Genomic DNA, 23,630 nt, shown 5'->3' on the forward strand with positions numbered 1-23,630 from the left:
TTCCCAGTGTTTAAGGCTGCACCACTTTGAAATAATAAACCATTCTCTCCTACTTCAAAGTAATTTTATAGATAGGTTTAAAGAACACTGAGGGTTTGTCTACTGCATTTGTAATTTTTATACTCAGCCAGAAAAAGACTCTTTGAAAAATGTTTTTTGCTCATTATTGTTTGTATTAAAATACAGTCAGTGGACCGTGACCAGCATCAAAGCCTCAACATGTGTTCTGTGCTGCACGTTGCAAGGGATAGTTCATGGTACAGTTGGACACTTCAGGCAGAAAATGTTTTTACATTCGTCTTCCCTGTTTTGCAAGCAAGATCATGTCACAACAGACATTCAGCCTCCTATTTCAGTGTCTCATTACCAACTGAGAAGACAGCTTGCTGAGGGAGCTTAGCCAAGGTCACAAAGAAAGTTTACAGCAGAGCCAGGAACTAGACCCAGATTCTCACTAGGTCCAGCAAGCATCAGCTTGGCTAAAGCTTCCTTAAGGATCTTGCCTGCTGCTCGATTTTTCTTTGGGTTGTCCAAGTTTATTGGCAAACTTGTTTGGTCCTCTCCTTGAGCAGATAGGGTAGCATCAGCACTTTCTCTTGGAAAAGTTTGGAGAAGTTCTGTCTGGCACTATTAGCTCTGCAGGAAACGTTTCGATCAATTTATCAATTGCGCTGTAAAATGAACTGTGCAACTGTTGTATTTTTATTAGAGAAGTGACACAGACAAATTTTGTCACAAGATTTGCTCGATATCTGTTTTACCACAAGTGAGGAGTGCCTTTCAAGTGAAAGCAGCTCTCAGTTATGGATATCCTGTCTTCTTCTTAGTTTTCTTGTCACAGAAAATATATGGTAACTACCAGCTTGCATGAAATTGTTAGCGGCTGAGACTTTCTGACCTGAGTGGAAGAAGTACAGAAAGAGCTGAGGGAACAGTGGCTAGCTTAGCAAGCCTGTGCTTTCAAGCTGCTTTGGTGCATGTAAGGAAAAGGTGAGTTCTGGTGGAATATAACACCACTAGGATGACATTGTGGGTACAGAGGTGGAAATAGCTGGTCACATCCATTTTCCCTATATGAAATATTGACAGTATTCCTCCTGTTAAAAAAAGAACTCTTTGGGGCTCTGTGTCTGAAGATCTGCAAAAGGCAGCAGAAAGGAGCAAGTGTTAGGTGAGGAGGCTTAAAGAGAATGTGTCCTGTGTGGAAAATGCCTGTCAGTGCAAACATTGGAGAAAATTGGAAGCACACATGTGCAGCTACCACTTTTCACACAGGATCCAATGGTGTGAGCTGCCTCTCCTGTATGTGTTCCGTGCACACAAGTGGATGTTTTGTGTTTGTACATCCTCATGAGCCAGTGTTCCCTGTGCACGCTGCATGTGCCTGATGGGGTGGGTGGTTTCTGTGTGCCCTGTGTTCTTGAACACACATTGTCTATAGGCAGTACCTGATCTTTTTCATTTTTATGGAGTCAGGATTCCTGGGAATGCTATTACTGAACTTTTCTGGGTCAGCCCTCATCATGATAAATATCAGTGATGTTCCTCCGAAGTCAATGTACTGGCACTGATTTAAGGTTTGACCTCTTCTTACCTATATTCTTTTGTGAATGTGTTTCTGTCACTAATGTACTCCGCTAAGTGCCTGCTAGATATATTGGAATAGGTTGCCAATGGACTTATTTCATGGTTGCTTTTAGAAAATGCATTTCTCTGACTATTTTTGATTATCTTTGTTCTCTCCTTTCCAGCAGATTGTGCTTTTGATGTGTTTATAATCATGTATTATTCCTTCAAGGTAATGTTTGGAATCTCCTTTCACTTCTAAGGCAAGCTGTCAGCTCTAAGACTGTAACCAGTTTTGCTCTCTTGTTTTGCAATTGTTTTTTTTTTCTTTCTTTCTTTCTGTATTTTTGCGGGGTTTTGTCTCTGACTTTTGTTGTTGTTGTTTTTCTTTTCTTTGGTGTATTTCTTTCCTTTGCACTAACAGGAGCTTTGTTCTGGCAGATAATGGAATAGAGTCACAGTCCCTTAAATGCAAGTATTTCCTCATTACCCATGGCAACTGGCTATATTTCATAGTATTACAAAGAGATTTTATTTTGCCTGGGTAAAAAGAGCCAGTAATTGAATTTGTACTAAAATATCTAATATACTTAAAAAAAATATTTGCCTACTCATTCTATCCAGCACTAGCAGATGGCTGATAGGCACACGGTGCTTAAAACTTTGAAAGAGATTTGTAACATTATAAAAAGAAAAAAATCTGGATGTTTTTTGAGTCAGTCTTGATACAAAGTGGAAGATTTCTGCCTATTGTCTAGTTTAAATCTAAAGTGTAATTGTGACGGACCTCAATGACTACAAAAAACTGAAAATGTTTTCTTTTGTATTCCTTACTTGTTTTTTTCCTTTTTACTTGTATGCTGAAGCTCATTGGGAGTGTTATGGTAATTTCATCAGATCACTTGAATGTCACCAATTTCATCCAGAGATGCTTTTCTTGCAGCATCCTTCAGGTTTGGTTTGGCACAGCTGTGACTTTAGCAACAGGCCACCTGGACAGTTTCTTGACACTTGGGCTCATATAGGCAAGTGTATTTCAGTGGATTTTTGGTTTTAATAACTAAAAACACCAGTGTGGGAATGATTTGCATAGAAGTAGGCCCAGTTGCTTCCCTAAAGCAGATTCAGAAATATTTTTATTATGGAAATCACTAAAGGTGTGTGTAAGGAGGAGAGATGCATATCTCAGTTTATGCCCCAGCAGAGCACCTGGAGCACATTCAGAGCACAGCAAAACATAAAAGCAGGATCCCCTTGCAGACGCTCAGGGAGGGAATTTAACAAACAGAGCATGTTGTGAATGACCCATCCCTTGGATATTTTCCCAACCTCAGGCAGTCTCTGGCAAAGGGTCTGCCAAGATCAGGAGTTACAACCAGGCCAGTGTGTTTACTAGTACCTGAGCAACCTGGACTCCAGAAATTTGGCTAATCCATTTTTTAATTCACTTATTTTTCAGCTTTTGTAATATCCCATTGTGCTGTATGCAAGGAGTACCTCTCATTTCTTTTGGACTTGCTGCATTGTCATTTCCCTGGATGCCTCCATCTCGCTGATAGGAAAAACAGCAAACAAAAGCAGCTTCATACTCATCTTCTTGATCTTACAGACCTCTGTTAAAATACCCCTCTACCATCTTCCCTCCGAGCTCAGCTGTCTGTATCTGTAGAGCCTCCTCTTAAACCAGGCAGCCTTGATTATTTTTGATATCCCTCTTTTCTGGTCTAGTGTCCTTCTTTAGATGGGGTGGTGACAAACCTTCATGCTGGTGGACCGAGAACACAGACAGAGGTAATGAGAGTGCTGCAAGTGAGCACATCCCTAAATCTTTTTCCACAGTTGTAACACAGATATCAGCAATAATCATCCCTGCTTTACAAATAAATCCTTTCCTTGGCTGCTTGCAGATCTGATAGTTCATCTTGAGAGATTTAAAATGATGTGATTTTCCTGCACCCAAAGTAAAGAAATCTCAGATGTACAAAATGAAAGATACTGAACTGCCTTTAAATTCCCCATACTCGGAATAAGAAGCCCAAAAAAAATTAAATACTTGAGTCACTTATTAGGGACAGCGTTTTTCTCTGCCATATCTTGATTTAAATTGAATGTGTCACTTGGCATTAAGCAAAAAGTGAGTTGTATCTTGAAAGACAGCATAACTCATAAATAGTGTAGCCATAAGCCAGCTGATGGCTTACTTATAACCAGGCAAATCTAATATCCTGCTTTGCTGTAGGGTATGTGATTTTCTCCACATTCCTGTAATTGTTTATTGTAGAGGATGGTGAATTTGCCACTTGCCATGAGCTCATTTCTTGTCTTAATGCAGTTAATACAGATGAATATATTTTTAAGGATTCTTTGAAATATTTTAACAGTTTTCTGAATATAATCTTCCCATGGCAGAGAGAATCCGCAAAAAAAAAAAAAAAAAAAAAAAAAAAAAAAAAAAAAAAAAAAAAGACTACAGGCCAAATGTTTATTGAATTAGACTATCACTGAGTTTATTTTAAAAGATCCATATGAGGCTTCAGATTTTTTGGCCACTCTCAGAAAGATATACAACTAGATATAAAATTTCTTTCAAAGTAAACTACCTCATAACAAATGGCTTTATTAGAATTTGCTCAGAAAGATTTAAAAGTGAGTGCCAGGAAAATTTATCATGCAACCATATTCTGGCTTCTTTGTCAAGAGAGGAGACAAAAGGTGTATATCAGAAGCAGCTGCAAGGATTAATGTAAAAACTATGTCACATCCATGTGTATATATTTGAACTGAGTATGAAATGCTTTCACGACCAAAAAATGAAAAATTAACTTTCAGTTGTTTGACAGACATCTAAACATTAGATATTGTAGAAATAATTCCATGAAATAAAAGTAATATTATAGTTTTTAATGCATCTGAATTTAAAAAATTGGAAAAATATATTCCTAGGCCTTTCATAAGTATAAGCATTTGCTGACATCAGAAAATACCTGTTTTGTTGTTTTTTACCAGAAAAGGTTTTATAAATGCCTTCAGGAATAAAGCACCAAAGCCATTTACTCATCTTCAAAGAAGCAGAATAATTGACAACAAAATGGAAAGGTGTACTTTAGAGAGTGATATAAAGTAAGTTGCAGAGAATGGCTTTGCCATTAAAATGCCTTGGTAGTTTCAAAATTCTGATCTAAACTACTGCTAATGGGTTTTTTTTGAAAAACATATTTTAAAAAGAAAAGTGCTTGCAATTAAATGTAAAGTCACATGCAATGCACACACGGATAGGAAGCATTTAAAGAGTTGAAGAGAATTCTGTTTTTCAGAGATTACTTTACTTACATCTTTGCTTTTGAATGAACCCCAGTCCTTTCTGTCAATAGGACTATGTAAAAGGGCCTTCCAGGTGAGTGTGAATTAGAAGTGTGAGGTAGAAGCTGTACGCCTCTACCCTTATTCAGATGTAGGAGCTACTGGTCAGTGACACCCATCACTGATGGAAAAAGTGCTCCTGTAAGCTCCATTTCTGTGCTAGAGAGAGAAAAGTAGAAAAGTCTGGGGCTGGGATTTAGCACTCACCCGCTGTGAGTTTCTCCTTTCACTTGCCCTCTTTATGAAGAAGCAGCTACAAATAAAACAAGAGGCTGCTCTACCTGTGAATGGCCATTCTTCATGTAGAACATCTTTGTTCCTTGATTAATAGCACATTTTCCTGTGATTTATAACCATGCCTGCATTTGGGTGGCATCAGAATAGCAAGAAGAAAAGAAAGAAGAGTCAGGTTTATTAATAGGGAAAACATATAGCTGCTTATTTGGTTTTGCTCACAGTCCCATAACCACTATCAGCATAAGAAGCTAAATTTGTCCAAAACACAAAGGGCCCAGGTGAAGATTCAACACTGGCTGGGATGAGACACAGTGTGTTTCTGGTCCAAGTCTGAGCCCGTGGTTCCAGTCACCAGCACTCCAGCACTGCCCTTGCTGTGCCCTGCTGCTACACTCTGGGCTTGGTGTCTGGTCTGGTGGGACTTGTGTCTTGTCCTTCTGCTTGGAACAGGAAGTATTTTTAGTTGAAAAGTAAAGGACCATAAAAGAGAGCATGGTAAAGGAGGATAAAACAACAGTGGAAAGTAAAGGAAAGAGACTTTGCTTTAGAAAGAAGTATTTTGATCTGACTTTTGCCAAGGTTCATGGCAGAAGGGCTGTAGCTGTGTTTGATCCTTCTCAAACTGCCTGATGATGGCTTGTCTGTGGAGGAGGCATACATGTTTTTTGTGAAAGTCTGATCAATCTTCCATATATTCACTTCCCCTGTTAGTGTAATTAGTTACCTAGACCACATTTTAAAGCTGATAAAATGGCATAAGCAGTCAGCTTTATGTATTACTACCTGCCTTCCTAAACGTATTGCAGCAAGCAAGACAAGGCTGACAGTACCAGCTGCAGCTGAAAATGTTGCCTGTGTTGCTCTGCAGCCAGTTTTTTGTGGAGATTTCTATCAGCAATTGCATATGGACATGACTGACAGGTGCAATGGCACCTTTAACCTTTTACTTTGGAGTTAGCTCTGTCCCCTCCAGCTCTCCATCATTTAGCATACCTGAAGAGGTGTTTCAGATGTGGCCTTAACAGGGCATTGATACTCTTCTACTGGAAGCCCAAACTGACAGGTAGACACAAGAAAGAGGAATTTTACCAAGTGCTTGGGTGACCTGAGTCACCCTGCAGTCTCCATTGCTGCAGGGTCCCTGACTGCATGGTCCCACGTGCCTGATTACTTGCTTTGAAGAGGTCTGGCTTCCTGGGAAAAGAAAAATTGACAACCAGCTTTTACCAGGGGACTGAAATTGTATTTGAATGCAGCGATGTGCCTAGTTACATTCATAAGTGAATAGACACTTTTGAAATGTCCTCTGTTGTACCTGTCCTGACCCTTCTACTCATCTGGCCTTACTTTCATTCTCCCATGGGATCATATCCTCTGTGAGGCATCTCTTATTGTGTGCCCTAGCTCATTGTACAGGCAGTGGATTGGGGTATGAGTGCTCTCAGGAGCACTCAAAGGAGTTTCTGTGACATCTCCTTGTTACTGGAAGCAGGTTCTGAACTTGTCACTGGTATCCTTGTTTTCTGTAGAAAAAAAAAAAATGAAAAGCTTGGGAAAAGGTGTGGAGAGCCCCTGTTCTTTGTCATCCACTGGCAGGCTCAAAGCATTGGAGTGACCCTGCTGTGGTATTAGGTTTGGTGTGTCACTGGGAAGGTGTGTCACCCTAAGGCAAGGGGCTTATGGGACAGCTATTGTCACTGGCACTGAGGGGCCACAGCTTTCCAGACATTTGGTAGGTGTAGAGTTAGGTGCTTGTGTGGGAATTTCAGACTTGGAAAATTTCAGTCTAATATCCTTGGGAACGGCTTTGATTATGGTGTAGTTTAATCAGAAGTAAAAGCTACTTTTAATTTTCTGGGCCGAATTAAGTGCAATAAGTCTGGAATAACAGAGAAGAGCAGGATTTTTTGTTTGCCATTGCTTGGCTCAGTCATACTGGGAAATGTTTTGATGCTCCAGAGCTAAAGGCAATACAGTAACCACTCTGACCTTTGTTTATTCCTGTTTGAACATTACTCATAACCCCCAAATTATCTTAACATCAAATAAGTCTTTTTCATCTGTGAATGCATTGTACAAAAGGAGTTTGTTTATACACAATTTTGTGGTTCTTTCCTGATCTTTACATTTCAGTCTCCTCTATTTATACTAATTTTCTTAAGAAGATACTTGAATTCTGCAAAGGAACAAAGAAGGACACATGCCAAAAGTTTGCCTTCAACACTTTTTTTTTTAGTTGGTGTTAATTTTTGAGCCATTATTCAAGCAGCTGTCCAGGTCAAGAGAGTTCAAGCATGCTTCTTCTGTGCCACTTGCACTCCAAGACTGCAGTGAAGGAAGAGAAGTCTGCAAATTATTAAGCATTTGGCAGTGCCTTCGAGTTGTATTAGGTTATAACTGCATCAGTTGCATGATTAAGAGGAAGTGACAGGTAAGCAAAATGAGAACAAAAGGCTCATGCTGTTAGAAGCAAATGTCACCATGTCAGACACACTGCACACGTATATCAGTACTCTCTCTGAAAATACAGATGAGAGGAGGGAAAAAGGAGAGAGGGTATGTGTTTGTGGGTGTGCTTTCCTGTGTGTTTGTACAATTTGTGTGTCGTGTGCACCGAGGTTTACCTCAGCTATATGTGTCTTTCTGTGTGTGGAAACCAGTGCACCCATGGAATTGTGGCACAGGTTGTAGCAGTGTGCTGGAGATGGAGCACAGTGGTGCCTTCGTACAGCCCACTGGTCTGTTCGCTGGCTTGAAGGTTTCTGTGCAGGCTTTATTTTTCCCCTAATTAAGTAATTTTTGGAAAAGTATTAATCAGATTTTTAAAGGTTTTGCTTCTCAGGTTACTTACAAACCCTGAATGAATCCAATTAAAATACGGATATCAGGAGAAATCGCTACATTTATAGGTTTGTTTTTTAAATGAGCACTCTTTATATATGTTGTAATATTTTTGAATTATGTTTTTCAAATACAAGTTCTACAACTAAGTAAGGGTATTTTCACAAACACTCAGTGATTGTGACATTTAGTTTGGTAGATTATGGTCTGCAACGCATGCATGGGGATGGAAATAGTTGGCACCTAAGAGTCAAGGTGTTTTCTGGTTAGGATCACAAGTGGGAACGAGTCCGAGAGGCAGAAGCATGACAACCAATGTTGGGGTGTGTGAAAGAACACACCCAATTTTGGGGTGGTGAAAGAAGGTGAGATTGTATGAGGCCCTGACCAAAGTGTCTCTGTCTTGGCTGGGGAGAGCAGAGGGCTGCTCATCTGTTGTTTCAGACTTATGTACACATATACACTGTGTATGAATGGAAGTGAAAACATAAAAAAAGCAGAGATTGCGAGCTGAGCATTGAAAAGTGAATCAGTGCTCAAGAGATAACATCACCTGAGTGACATTAATTCCCTTGCCTGTTCCTAATGACAACTGTCATATAATGTTAATGGTTGCACTCACAGAGGAAGGAGGAGCAGGCTTTAATACTAGGGATTCACACGAGATGCTCGCTGAAATCCTAAAGATAAGTGGAATTTTGTGTTCTTGAAATGCCCAAGTTAAGTACATTTAGAAAATATGTAGACTAGCTTGAGCCTCTCTTGTCGAATTTCCACAGATATAAAATGAAAATGTCACTCAGCTTCTGCATTACCATGTATGAAGGTTAAATCTATGTATATCATTCACTCATAAGTGAAGGCAGTTTCTTGCAGCAGTACCAGCACTCAGAAGTTTCATGCTGCTGCTAGATAGGGTATCTTCATCTCTGCATATTTATAGTAATAAAACCAAAAAAAGACAGAGACAACATCCCCCATTTTGTGTGCTTAACATGTGAGAAAACATGTGAGAAAGATCTGTTTCTTTCGTTTCACTTCAAAAAAAAAAAAAAAAGTCTTCTTAAAAATGTTCTTTTTGAGCTTTCTAATGATATGGCCAAAAAAAAAATAAGACTGATGAAAGCTCAAGCGGCCAAGAAGAAAAATCTCCACTATTTCTTTTCCCTGAAAAGAGACTATGAATACCTAGAAGCTCGTGTGAGTGCCTGATGCTGAGGCAGCAAAACTGGTTAGCCAGGCCGTCAGGGATCTGCTTCTGGTTGCAGCTGAAGTTGGTAGCTGAGCTTCTCTTTATTTCTGCACAGGTGTCTGACTCTGCAACTTCATATCTTGGGATGTTGTATTGATTAAAATTGTACAAGAGATGAGATGTGTACCTTTCTTTTCTAGCAAGCTTACCTGTACAAGTCAAATATTAATGCCTAGGGTATTCTGCAAATAGCATTCATAATTCTGCTCTGAAGTAACTTTCTGTGAAGCCATTTTCCACTCTGTTTCTTAGAGAAAAACAAATATATAACAGAACTCTGAGACTCCTTTCCAATATTTCATTTGCCGGCTTTCAAACGTCATCATGGGAGCAATGAGACAAGAAAAGACTCTTTTCTTCCTTCAAGGTCTGCAGTGAACAGTGTAAAGCCCTGCACAATGGTTTTGGAAGAAGCTTTATATATTATGACAAGTGAGTGTATCTCCAGGGTGCTCTGCTGTTGTGGAAAGGAGTTCTAAGCCACATCATCTATTAAGTCACTGAATGTGGTAAAATTTCTCAGGTTATTAGAAATGAAAAGCAGATGAAAAGACCCCCATGACTCAGTCCTTATGAATGCAGTGAAGTAAGATTATCAGCCTAAATTGTCCCTACTAATCAACAGTGTAAGCTTGCAGCGATAGCCTCTGTAAATCTGCAGAGCTTTGGGACTGTGCTGGGTGGAAGGAGTCAACTGAGAGCTTTAGGGTCATACTCTCAATATGAGCCTCAAACTGTTCCAGCTGAAAAAAAGAAAAGAAGGCACATGTACTCATTGCTCCTGGGGAGGTGTTCACATGGTTAGGAAATGCATGATTATAAAGCTGCTTCTACAGAGAGGGAGAATTATCGGGTTTGGAGAGGGTTTTTTTCACTTTTTTTTCATCCTCTGCTCCCTCACAGTTTTTCTTTTCTTATTAAGCCCTGAAAGTCAGCCTTTCAAAATTTGTCATGCCAACCAAAGGAGGGGATGGCTCTGTGGCTATATTATTTCTGTCATGCTGAAAATGATTTAGTGTTGACATGCCTGCACTGATGTACATCCATACATTCATACCTTGCTTTTGAGCACTGAATAAAGAATAGTCTGATAAATATGTTTAAAATGAGGAGAATGAGCTGCCTTCTCATTGATAATCAGAGGCCAGTACTGCTGTCGGCACTTTAACTATAATACCTGGCATCCAAGGGATAATAAATACCTTCTTTTATCTTTTTTTAATTTGCTGTCAGTGTGTGTGTACTTGTCTGGATACTTTTCATACCTGTGATCTACTTCTTAGATTGTGTCTTCAACTTCTCAAGTTTCATTTTGTTAATCAGCTTTCACAGGAAAGGGACATATTTCATAGCCAAAAAAACAGGGATTGCCAAGTTAATTACAGTTGAGAAAAAAGAAAAAAAAGAGCATGCAACAGCCTGACTAGAGACAGAAAGTGGAGAGTAAAACCAGTATCAAATATGATAATAACTTATAAAAAAATGCACTGCATTAATCAAAGTGGTTCATCATTAAAGGATGCCTATGGAAAAAAATTAAATAGTTTGCTTAATAAATAAATAGACTTTCTACTGGGGAAATCTTCATTATAAGGAATCTTCTCCATGTCCATTTAGGTACAGTGCCTTCCAAGAAGGGGTCAGTAATTTCTGTCCTATCAAAGTTTACTGCTGGCTTTGGATAGTCTTAAAGAAAGGTGGAAGAGTGAAAAACAATTGAATCTTTTGAAGTTAATAACACCAGAAAATGGCAAACTGCTAAACTCAGTGCCTGGGCCTTAATCTTGGTAGAGAGGGAGCTGACTTGGAGAACTGAACCTCCAAAAGTTTCAAGGTCATATGGGCTTATGAATATAGTGAGGGATCTACCCTAGGAGCTGCAGAAAGGAGGAACTGCAAAGCCTGCAAGGTGCAGACTAGGGGTAATTCCCAGTGTGTCTCATGTCACATTGCTGCAAGACACAGTCTCCAGTAGGAAAATGCCCTGCAGATGCCATAACTTGCTTCAGCACATGACATCCAATTTTGCAAGGTCTGATGACAGGCACGGAATTAACTTGGTCTGCTGCCGTAGGCATGCCTGGGAGCTGCTTACCAGTTCCAGCAGCATGTCAAGATATTTGCCCCATCTTTTATGAAAGAAAAATAGCCGTCAGCATTGGCATTTGAAAGAGCACCAATAAATTCAGGTAGAAGCTGAACAGCCATTTCAGTAGTTTCCCCTGTGTCTGAAGTTAAATGTTATGCTAGGTTTTTTTGTTAAACTCAGGTCTCTGAAGACAGGGAGGGAATACTTAAGATTTTCATGACATTCATTAAGGTCCTCTTTAAGCTAATACAAAACCAAGAGAATTAATTAGGGGAAATAACTGGGTATGTTTCTGTTGTGTGTAAAATTCTATAGGTGGAATTTCGTTCTTAAAGCATGTAATGCTGCTGAGAAGTCCTATGAAGATTTTTTTGTTTTCAGTTTTTACAAGACTGTTCTGTAAAAGGGTACACCGAGGAGATACACACTTTGTAGGAGATTCTATCCTCACATAACTGGTTTTTTAAGTGCAATTACTTTTTTTCTGTATATCTCTCATATATAATTTGCTCTTACGAGATGATTTTATTTTATTTTTTAAAAGTCAAGCCTCTTATCCTAAAGAATAATGCAAAGTAATCCAAGAGAAGACCTCATAAGCCTTTTTACATCCACCTGAATGAATCCTGATTAGGAACCTGTGCAGTGATGTTAGCCTGATTGGTGGGAAATTGGTGAAGGAAACAACCAATTTTCAATCAACCTAATTGGTTGCTCAGGAGGTTTGAAATCTCAAGGAAAAGCTTTGCATCTTCTGCAGCTGTGTTAAAATTTTTTTCTGGAATAGCAAATAAATTGCTAGTAAGAATTGCACATTTGCAAAAATATTTACATTTATAAGTAGTTTGTAGAAAAGTCACATGACAGATATTTTAAAAATCATTTCTGTTGTAGTGTTTTCAGTCATTACTGAAGCTCAATAAGTCCAAATTCTATAAAAGACATTTTAAAAAAACCAAGTTCAACCTGCTGCCCAACTAAGAAGTTCCTTGATTGATTTCTATAGGTTCTGAGTACATTTTTATTTGTTTGATTATTCAGTCCTGTAACAAAAATCCACAGTACAGTGGTACCCAAAACCTGATTCAGTCCATCTTCCTCTGAGTGTTAAGAATTGCTATTTAAATGACACCTGCATTACACAGTCCTGCATATGGTTGAGAGTGGTGATGAGCTCAAGAAGAGCAAATGCAAAAGGAAAAGCATTCCCATGGGTTCTAATCTCTGTGGCAATATGGTCTGGTCTCGAGCTGGCTCTAAATCCATCCAAGTCCAAAAATTCAAAGTGTCTGCACCAGTTTACCCAGCTGGGAACTTTGGCCCAACTTTGCAATTCATCATGCATTTTGTATGCATGGCCTGATGTTTTCCCACTCTAATCTGACTGCACTCAGTGCATAAATAAATTAAGAAATAGTAAATACATTCCCATACAAAACCAGTGTAACTCTTAACTGTTTTTTGGTGTGTTTGAAAGGTCAGTGAGGAACAGAAATTGATCTTTTACTGACCATATTAGGCTGAACCAATTCTGCTGAAGTATTTTTTGCTTAATATCTGCCTGTGAGTTAAAGGTATCCCAAAGCCAGTGCCTTGAAGAAGGTGGTTGCTTCACTGCAGTAAAACTGGGCAGCACAGCTGAGCTTGTGGTGCCACGTCTGGCTAAGACAAAGACACACAATAATGGCACACATTTGCCACTTCCCTGCTCTGAATTGTGACACTGCAATTAGTATGCACCTCCCAGAGGAGCACAATGCTGGATATATGTGGCTGTGTGCACACATCCTCTGCATTCTTCTGCCTCAGATTCTTCTCCCTTAAATCAGATGAGATGTGGAATGGCCACGATGTAACAGAACATAAAACATTTTTGCTTGCTGTGCTTCCCAAGCGCTTCCCTTATCACCTTGAGCTGTCCATTCAAGTGTAAAGAGAAGTTTCACTACCCACCTTCTAAAATTATAGTTTCTATCTATTAAAAGAAAGCGGCTCAAAATCCTTTTGAGAGGATAAATAGCACAGAATGCTTTGATTCATATCTGTGAGCTGGAAATTTCACACATCAAGTAAAACACCATGAATACATCATTATTTTGACAGCTTTGCGAAAAAGGAGGCTAGAGGATCTCATTGCATGGATTTAATTTCTGAAGTTTCACAGCTTTGTGTTTTGCAAAAGAATTGAATCCTTCCAGTAGAGCAGAGCAGGTAGTAAACTGAAGGGCAAAGGGGAGATACTGTCAAATCTCATACTTGGCATGCAAGCCCCCACCAAGGGCTTCCAAGGCAGCTTCCATGTCTCTCACCTTCTCAAAATAATGTCTTTTGTCTTTTTTTTCAGGCTTGGCACTTCTCCACCTGCGAGGGGGGTCACTGAAGAGGGTGAGTTAAAATGCCAGAACTGAGTTTCCCACCAAGACTGCCAGAGGTGAAAGGAAAGAGCTTCACTTTCTCCACCAGAGGATAGCTGGATGCCCACCACCACTAGGCCACCCAACAAAAGGAATTTCCTGGGTTGCTCTTGAGGTAAGAGGAAAATCTGACTGTAAATGTTGGGGACAAATGCAGTGTTCATTCAGCATAAACCTGAATTTAAGTGAAAACCACAGTAGTATCAGAGTACCATGAGTAAGGAGCAATATCCCAGCTGTAGTGAAGGACTATTTATGTTGAAGTAGGCAAAGGGAGACTCAAAAAAGGATCCTTTGTTTCTCTGAGCAGTAGTACCCTCCTGTGTTCTCATGTCTCTGTGCCTGTTTGCAAAGCTTGGCTGCACAAATATTTATGAAAGCCGTTTTAAAGCGTGGAGGACATTGAACTGCTTTTATTTCCCTTTGAGTTATGGATATGGACTCCTCTTTGTAATCATGTAATTAAGAGCAATATATTTCTGGAAAACAAAGGAGGTTTCCCTCTCCTATCCCATGTCTCCAGACCCGAGCCTTTACAAAAATTAAAGGTACTTGCATGTATTCGGTTAAGATTTTTGACATAACCTTCTTCTTCCTCTTTTGTTCTCAGTTGCCCTAATTACCTGTTCTCCCTGATCTGATGCATTTTAGGACTGGAGGAATCATGTACTTTCTTCTGGATTAGAAACCTGACTTTTTTTAAGCTTTGGCATTGAAAACACCTGGTATGTTAGTGGTGGTATTTCAATACTTTTACTCCCGTGGTCAGTAGAACACAGAAATTGCAAGGATAATGCAAAGCCATAATTAAAGCTAAAAACAAACTGAGAGTCTGTCAAAGCTCAGAAAACTTTTCAGTAAAGTTCACATTTTTATGGACTTATTATTTTGTACAAATCCATTTTCTTCTTTCCTGTCACATCTCCAAGCCTTTCTGTACGGAATCACCGTCTCTTTTTTCCCCCTAATTTAAATTCTGCTCTATCTGTTTGGAATATTAGATATGCCTTAGCAGTAAAATTATTTTAATGATGTGGCAGAGTGCTCGTATATATTCAGGCAAGCAAACATAAAATGGTCATTCTTTATATTAAGGGTCTATCTATAGTTTAGAAAAGGTAATAAATGATAGATTGAAAGCATAGGTGGCTCAAGGAGTGGATGGTGTGTATTACTGAGGTTATTAGCTCATCAGTTGAAGGTGCCATAGATGGCTGCAGGCCAAATTTGGAAGCAACCTGCACAATGGCTGGACTCTGTAACAACTGGTTTACTGTATACTAACATGCACATTAACTCTTTATCAACTCTTTATGAAATATATATGCTTGGCACCCAAATGGCAAGTAGGACTGTAAAAAGAGACGTAAAATTTCCTTATGAATGGCGTTATAGTGGCTCTTATTTTAGTTTAAATGTGTGGTAGGATTTGTAAGGGTTCCTATGTCACCTGAGATTCAGGTCCTGTTTTAGAAGTGGTGTTATGCAGTGACTGCCTCATTTCCAGTCAGGGTTAGGCCTCTAAATCTCCTGAAAAGTGTTGAATATCTTGCTGTCTGTTTCATTTACTGTTAGGCAAATGTCCATTTTAAGCCCACAGCTTTTCCTACGATGTGTGTGTCTGCTTTACCAGAAGCAGCGAGGGGTGTAGTGGGGGAGCTGCAAGGGTGGCAAGGACCCCACTTTTCTCAGATTCCAGTACCTTTCCATAATGATCATCCTCTTCTTACACTCTGGGGTAAGAGTAATGCTGATAACTGCCTTATCTCCCATGCCTTTCCCTGTGAAACAGAGGAGGATTAGGTACTGGTGACCATGGAAGGATTTGGGGTTTCTCATCTTGCAACGAGCTGCTGCAATTTGGAATAGTGGAAGAATTGCCACAATTGAGGCAGGTAGGGGCCTTTCAGTGCCCAAACAGAGCCACATGTGCCTCAGCCACTCCTCAGAGCTGTCTGGTAGCCCATGTCAAGGTGGGGAAAGAGACCACTGCTTCATCTTGTGGTGAAGTCCGGTGTTACACTGCTAACAAGTTGTCTTTTATTTCTTGCGAAACACAGGTGTGTTTTGTAACTTAAGCCTGTTATTTTTATCCTGTCTACCCTGGAAGTGGAGAATAAATTGCCCCCTTCCTTTTTCCTGCAATCTTTTATGTAGATGATTACTGCTGCTATAGCTCCTCTTAGTTTTCTGTCTACTTGTGGTGGTTGTCCTTGTTTCATGGCTTCATTTGTTCCAATCAGCAGGAAAATTTCCTTACATAGAGTGGCTTTGGATCAGACCTTTTTCTAGATAGAGCCCTGTATTTAAAACATCATTCTAGTAGTTCAAATGGTACATATTGGGATGGCAAGCACGTGCTATTTTAATTCTTGCTTAATGGGCAACAATCTCATCTGGAATAAGGAAGGGTTATGTCCAGGCTGCTTACAAACATTATTTCTATTTAGCTCCCCAGCCCTATTTTTTTCTATCTGTTCTGTTGCTGTTTATGATTCCTTATAGTAAACACTGTAATTTTTTAAAATTATCATAAACTAAGCTTCTATTGACTAGGGACAGCAAAGCCAACGTAAGAATGCAGAAAGCTACGGCGTTAAGGTTTGCAGGTTTTTTTTACTAATGGAGTTGTTTGTCATTAGGTGCTTCTAGTAATGGCTCTAGAAAGCATTGATTATTTTTATGCCTTCCCTTCAATTTATAAATTCAGTTTACCAGAGAGTAAGAAAACAAAGATATGGAATGGTCTAAATGTTCCTGGGTAGATTTACTGATTTGTTTTCCCTAGGGTTTTCTCTTCTGCTTCATGTAGGCTTAGATCTTTGGGGGAAAAAAATCTGAATAAATGCAAAACCAACTCACATTCTTATTTTCTTCTGCTAATTTTTTCATAACACAGAGAAAAAGGGAATAATCTTGAAGCCAAGGACAGGGCTACAAATTTTGTGACAAAAAGCTTAAGGATCCCTGATGACTAGTAATCTTTCTCTTGGCATGGCTGTGTAGAAGAGAGAGGGTGCAAAGGGCTCCTTTACCTATTCAGTCTGTGAGCAGTAAGGTCTTTGTGGTCTCCAGAGTGTGAGAAGATGTGAAGGTAGACTCAGATAGGGACACCTGGAGCTAAAGATGGAGGATGGGACCTGGCTGCTTGGAGGGGACTGGGTACACGTGAAGGGGTTCTGCAGTAGTTTTGTCTGAGGCAAACACAGAAAGCACTGGGGAAGGCTGTGCCAAGGCTGCCTCTGTCCTGTGGTCTCTTTCCATCTGGCATCACCCCTGCTCTCACTCAAAACACAGACATGAAACAGCAGAGCCCTGTTACCAGATAAAATCTGCATTCCTAGTATTGCTTTATCCAGGTTTTGCTGTCAAAAGGGATGGACTTTTCTACCTTGTTGTGGCTGCTGCTGTCAGGCAGAGATGGGCCCACTGGGATGGTGGAGAGGAAGGAGACCTTGCCAGGGGCATGGCTGGCTGGAAGAGGCTGCCAGCAAGCACAGAGAACATGGGGCAGCAGGGCACACCCACTGCCTGGAGCACACACTCGAGCCCAAAGGGGGCAAGGCAAAAAGGGACCTGTAAGGTGTCTCTCTCCATGATGAGATACTGCTACAAGGAGCAGTTCAAACCCTCATAGCTAAAATTCAGGAGTCACAAGATCAGTTTTCCTTTTTGTACAAATGTTCTTTGTTTTTATAGAGATATCAGTAACCTATATACTATTTTGAGTGAGCACATATGTAGCTATTTTCTGAACAGAACTTCTATCTTTATTCCCAACGGATGAAAAGAAAAGTTTTCTTAGTCCTGGTGAGTTCAGGAGAACCTGAGGCTGAACAAGTTTATAGACCAAGCTGGGCATGATTGCGTATTGCAAAGGCACTCAATAAAAAAAATTCTAAATACTGGAGTAAAAGTTATTAAAAGTGGTTATTTAGGTTATGGTCCACAGTCTTTATGTGAGAAGAGCTGCTGAGAATAGATTAATATTTCCAGAACTAGGCTCAAGTTGCCTTGGGATAAGAAGATGGAGAAGAGTTTTGCTAATTTCCTTCTGTCAGAGTTAGTTTTTTGCCTCTGGGCTTTCAGAAATTCTCATAAGCATAGATCTCTGAGAAGAAGCTCTATATTATATGGGTTGCCAAGCTGTGTCTGTGAAGCAGAACCTCTTCAGAGCACCTTATGAACACAGGGTTTGATAGATATTTTAGCGCTGCCTCTGACTTTCTCCCTGCTGAGTCATTCAGGAGGCGAATGGTTTGATTTCTGTCTGTAGCCAAGGCGGATTGCACAAAATCTGTAATGCACAAATGATATTAGATAAGAAGAGAAGATTCTGCATGTGAATTTTTAGCCAGGTTACAGGTATTTTGCTGGGACTTCTCATTTCTCTGCCTTCATCAACATTAAAAAGTATGTAGTAAAGTAATTCAGCAAGAACTGGAATTAAGTTCAGGATCATGCAGATATCTGACTCATGGCTAATTATGAGCGCCCACTGGGAACATTTAAAAAGATACTTGATGCTGCTGAGCCTCTGTGGTCCACTAGGACATCACAATGCTGGATGTATTGAATCCAATTGAATTTTATGTAAGTTAGACTGAGATTTCTCCCACTTCACTGGATTTGATTACAGTTGATCAGAGGTTTAAAAAAGCTAAACCAGGCTAAAAACATTAGGCTTGTGTTTTATACCTGGCTTGTCTCTACAGTGATCTAGCAGAGGATCTAGCAGATATGCATGTTAGTGGAAGTGAGAATTAGTCATTTTTTATGCTAAAAACCTCAGAGATGGGGGAGGGTTTGGAAGTTATTAGCTTAAGTTTGCCTTGTACATTCACTTTCTTCCAGACAGATTGAACATGAGATGATTTGGCATGTGTTCTTGATCCTCTGTCATTGATGAATGCCACTTAGGTGACATATTTGCATGATATTTTGAGCAGGATAAATGGATGCTTGAGTCTTTTTTGGAAGCTTTGACTTTGGATTTTTTCCAGAAATGTAGTCTTGCTGTTGTTGTAAACTCACATTGTGAATGTTATTTCCCACACAGTATGGCACAAAGTCCTGGTGTTATTTATTCAGGTCGCCCTTTGCTGTGGCCTGCAACTTCTCTCTGCCGGCTATGCAAGCACTGAGAGAAGAGGGGATGTGAAACCTCCCAACACTACCCCCTCTTTTCATGGATTTCTGGGTGGGGTGTGAGAAATGTGTGAAATGAGATCTTTAAAGATGCGCAGTTGCACGTGAGGAGAGAAAAATTACCCTTTCTTAAACATGGAAGCTGTAAATATATCTAGCTGTGTCCTGCTTTGTCTCCTGCATGCTCACCTAAGCACCAAGCGGCATCTGTCCCTAAAACTCGCTGATCTCTATCTGACTGTTTATGACTCTTGTGCCACACTCATTATTTATTTGAGGAAACGTCCCAGTGAAATAGAAGAGCCATTCATAAGCCCCTGACAACAAACAATCAAGAAAATTGCCTTTGAATTTCCCTAATTTGCTTGTAAGAGTCAGAACAATGGAAGAGAATAATTGCAGTTATTAAAAGAAATTGCTGCAGGCAAAATACAACCCATTTTAAAATTCAGATCCAGAAAAACAGAAAGGGGTGCAGATAGGAAAGCCCCCCCAGTAAGATGCCTCACATTCCCTGCCTCCTTTTGCCTGTGCAATGAGAGACTTCACCTTGCTGTTTTATTTAGCACTGTTATTTAGGAGGAGAATCAGAGCATTTAGTATCAGCACAGTCAAGCTGTGTGCGGCAGCGCCTCGCCTGGCACAGCCACTGAAGAGCTGCTTTCTTCCAATCTGCATCATACCAATGCAAAAACATCCCTCTCTGGAAACTAAGTGTATTGGAAACCAGTAGGAGGAAAGCTCACTCTAGCATCAGCTACTGTACAGAGGGGACTTTAACTCCTCCCTGGGCATGAAGTAGAATTCTTGTGAAGCTAAGAGTCTTTTCAAAACACACCTGGCTTTTGGCATCACATCACCCCTAACAAGATTGTTTTTCTTTAGATATTTAGAGACAGATTTTAAAGAATTTGGATTCCTAAAGATGTGTCTGCAGAGCTCTGGGGATTTCTGTTGGTCCAGACCCAGCTAACCTGGTGCATGGAAAGAGATGGTGAACTGCTGCGTGCCCTTGGCCAAACAGAAAACCTCCAAGCAATGGCAGAAACAAACAGGGCGTTGACTTTTGTGTGCCTGACTTCCCTGTGCAAGTAAGAGTCAAGCTCCTCAACCAGTTAAACACTGCAGCACTAAGCAAAGTGATGCTTAAGTACTTGTAAAACTTGTGCCTCAGAAACCAGATGGCATTGTAAGGGGAATCTGCACTCAATACAAATGGCATGCTTTTGTCCTGGACAATTCAATAGAGCTTTGTCCAGTATAACTGAGCACGGGGGTAACTCTCATCTCTGAGTACAAATGAAATGTGTTTGGCTCTCCCACTTTTGTATAAGAAGATAACAGAACAAAGGATTTCTGCAATTTGAGGGCATGAACCCTCATTTTCTCTCCAGTCCACCTAAATAAAAAAGAATTTCTTGTTGGCCTATGATCTTCCCTTTTGCAAGTCAAAGCCTTTTCAGTTCCTACTGCAAGTAATGGCAGTTTACTCACAATTTTTCAGCTGCATATGATATCCAAAATTGGCTGCCTTCTTGTAATGAAAAGCAGCCTGCCAACACGGAGGTCCTTCCAAAGAAGCCTGCCTATTGTCAGAGGAGAGAAAGCAACTGTGGTAATGCTCCTGCATTGCTGTTTCACTTCATGCTTCGCCACAGGAGCAAAGCAAGGCAGCAGAGACCGCTGACAAGTGTTTACAGAACGTGCCTCTTTGACAAAAATGATTGTCAGGCAGTGACTATAATAAAACATTAGCAGGAGATAGTGGGTTTTCTTGGGTTTTTGTGCCCAGGCAGCTGGCTGTCTTAATTGCTCTGAAGAAATAGAAACAGAACTTCATTTTCTTCTCTTGTTATTTGGGGATGTAAATCATTCAGCATTTTAACTCCACGACTCCCTGCCTAATTTTCCCTTATCAAAGTAAAGGTGGATGGAACTTCCTTTTACTTGCCTTGCTCTACACATTGAGTAAATCCACTAAATAGCTCTGCTTTGCATTGATTCATTGTGAGTAGAATTTAAACTGTATCCAATGGCCAGTATTTGAAGTTATTTGTCCAGGTAAGCCCAAAATATTAAATATAGTCATTTTGATCAGCATTATTCAAGTGAAGCTGACAATCTGTATTCATAGCAATTGAATGCTCTCAGGCACATGGTGGGATTCTTGTGGGTGTCCTGTGCAGGGCCAGCAGTTGGACTTGGATGGTCCTTGTGGTTCTTTCCAAATCAGAATATTCTTTGTTTCTATTATTTTCAACAGCTTTTGTAAATCCAAACAGACTCCTCCGTGAACACTTGGGGAATATTAGTTCAAGTCTATAGCAGTCTGAGGCTGATTTAGGAATACTGTAATATTCCTAGTTCTTATTTCAGTTTGCTGAACTATTTTGTTGACTTGGATGTTTTCATTTTGTTGTGGTCTCATGGGTGGTTTTTATGGTATTTAATTTCCTTAAATATCTTGGCACAAATGATTTGACACAGCAAGTAGGTTCAACAAATCGCCAACAAAATGTTTCCTCTTTGCTGGATAATTCCTGTAGTTGTACAGATAGAAAAATAAGGAAGAATGTGTGTTAGTCTGAGCAACTGTATTTTAGTCGGTAACTTCTACCCCCTCTCCTTTATGCTCTGGAATGGTATTTCTAGAGTTATTGGACAAAACCACGTTAAAAGTGAGCAGAAGTAAATAATTGAAGAAGAATGTTGGAGGCAAAGATTCTTCTGTCATCCTTTCCATTTCTGTAAGAACCTTTGCTGATTTACTTGCCAAATGAAGGCAGACTTTCTGTTCTCTCTCACCTTCTTTTTAATTCGATCAGACAGCTTCACTGTGGAGCCGTGCACGTGGGAAAGCCAGACTGTAGACTCACACCTTGTTTGCAGTGCCTTCCCTGAATTCACTAGTTGAGTGATCCAGAGCTATTATTTGGAACTTCAAGCCACAGTTGGATTTGCTATGAAGCTGTTCAGTGCACGTCTTTCACTGTGAATGTTCCTGTGCATGTAAAGTGAGAGGTGCTAAAGGGTGGTGGCTGCTAAAATCCGCCTTCTGTTGTGCAGGGGTAGAAGACAAAGCAGTGGCAGCTCAAACACAAGAGTAGGACATTTTTAGTTTCAGGAAGAGCAGTTCACAGTGTGTGTGATTGTTGTTAAAGCAAAGGATGGTAGTTTGAAGTGTGCAAGGGGATAGTTCATATAAATCTGTAGAAAGTACAGAGTACAAATCAGGCAAAATATTTCCCAGGAACACTGTTGAATTTAGGGACTGCTTTGGGACACAAGAACAAGCTTTGGACACCTTGGAAATTCTTATCTCATCTTTCATAGAAGTGGTCATTTCTATAAAAGCATCTAACAAATATTTTACAGCAAATAAAAACAGTTAGAAAGCAAATGCCGCCCTCTGTCTCCACATACTGATAGAGTCGCCTCTTCAAAATTGCAGCCTAATGCATGTTACTGCTTCCACTGCACTTCAACCACTAAAAGTTACAGCTCTTGACCTTTAAATGTTAGAAATAATAAAATTCATTATTAACAAGTAGTCAATTAAAAAATAAATGCCCCTCTGGTAAAACCAAACAGTAATGTTTTGAAATACTGCCACCTTCTGATCAGTCTGGGACGGAGAGCTGAGTTATTAGGATCTTGACAAAAAAATTTTATCAACTGTAGTAATTCAGGTCCTGATTTTATAATGTTAGAGCCATGTTGCACCATTTGACTTGCAAGGCCAACTTCCACTGAGACTACATCTACAGTGATGTAAGGAGATGAGGAAAATGCAGTGTGATTTACAAGTGGTGGGAGAGACAGCAGCAGGCTTGTTTGACAAGAAGAAAAGCACTTAAGCGTATTATATGTGAATTTAAGGATTTACAAGCACAAAGCCTGTGCTTTAAGTTACATAAGCATTAAATGTGCTACAGAATTGCAGCTAAAATGTTGCTGTGACCTGCACCTGGTGTGAGTCTTAGGGAAGCTGACTTCCCTACTCTCTTGTAACACCTGTCTCTGACATCAATGTGCCCATGAAGGGTTAATTTTTTTTTACCATTTTACATTGTTAACATTCAGATGATACTTGTCTGCATACCACCTTTGTGTATATTTTAATTATCCAGATGGTGTTTTATGTGTCCACTCCCATGTCATTACTATATTACTTAAACTTGGCAGTGATACATAGAAATAACTTTCCCCAAGCTGGCTTTTTCTTGCAAAGTTCATCCAGTTTCAGCTTTCCCAATGTCCTTTGTGCTGTAGTAATGTACATTGTGTACCTAAATGGCTTGCATATAATTTTAAATTCCCTTGATAGGGAAAGCCAGTTTGACAAAGAAAATGTTTAAAAGAAGGAAAAATTGACACAAAAGCTAAGATAATGTGACCTTAAAATTATCATTTCAAACTCTCCGAATTCAGACAATTTAGGTTCTTATATTTCCTTCAATTCACTTGAATTTACCCAGTTTTTTTGTTGGGGTCAAGTCAGGTGGGGATGCCTGTATCACATTCCCACCTGTGGGATTGTTACGGACCGGGGTGATGCCAAGGTCCTGACTGCACTACATTTTCCCAAAAGGGTGCAAATAAGATGTAGGCACAATGTTTTTTTTTCCCCAGTAGAATGGATATTTTGAGATGGTGCCTGAGAAAGAGAATCCCTCCTTGAACTGTTATTTGTGATGGTAACAGGACAGAAGCAAAGGGAGAG

The 23,630-nt window shown here is 39.9% G+C and overlaps 1 long non-coding RNA gene across 2 annotated transcripts in view; it reads left to right on the forward strand.

Moving 5' to 3' along the window:
• Positions 1-23,630, forward strand: part of LOC138109496 (uncharacterized) — a 299,865-nt gene that overhangs the window by 235,520 nt on the left and 40,715 nt on the right. For both annotated transcript variants that reach the window (XR_011150523.1, XR_011150522.1), the window contains one exon: positions 13,690-13,874. This is a non-coding gene — a long non-coding RNA (uncharacterized lncRNA). The remainder of the gene's footprint in view (positions 1-13,689; positions 13,875-23,630) is intronic.

This window comes from Aphelocoma coerulescens, chromosome 4 (genome assembly GCF_041296385.1).
Source record: "Aphelocoma coerulescens isolate FSJ_1873_10779 chromosome 4, UR_Acoe_1.0, whole genome shotgun sequence".
In the NCBI taxonomy this organism is placed as follows: Eukaryota; Metazoa; Chordata; class Aves; order Passeriformes; family Corvidae; genus Aphelocoma; species Aphelocoma coerulescens.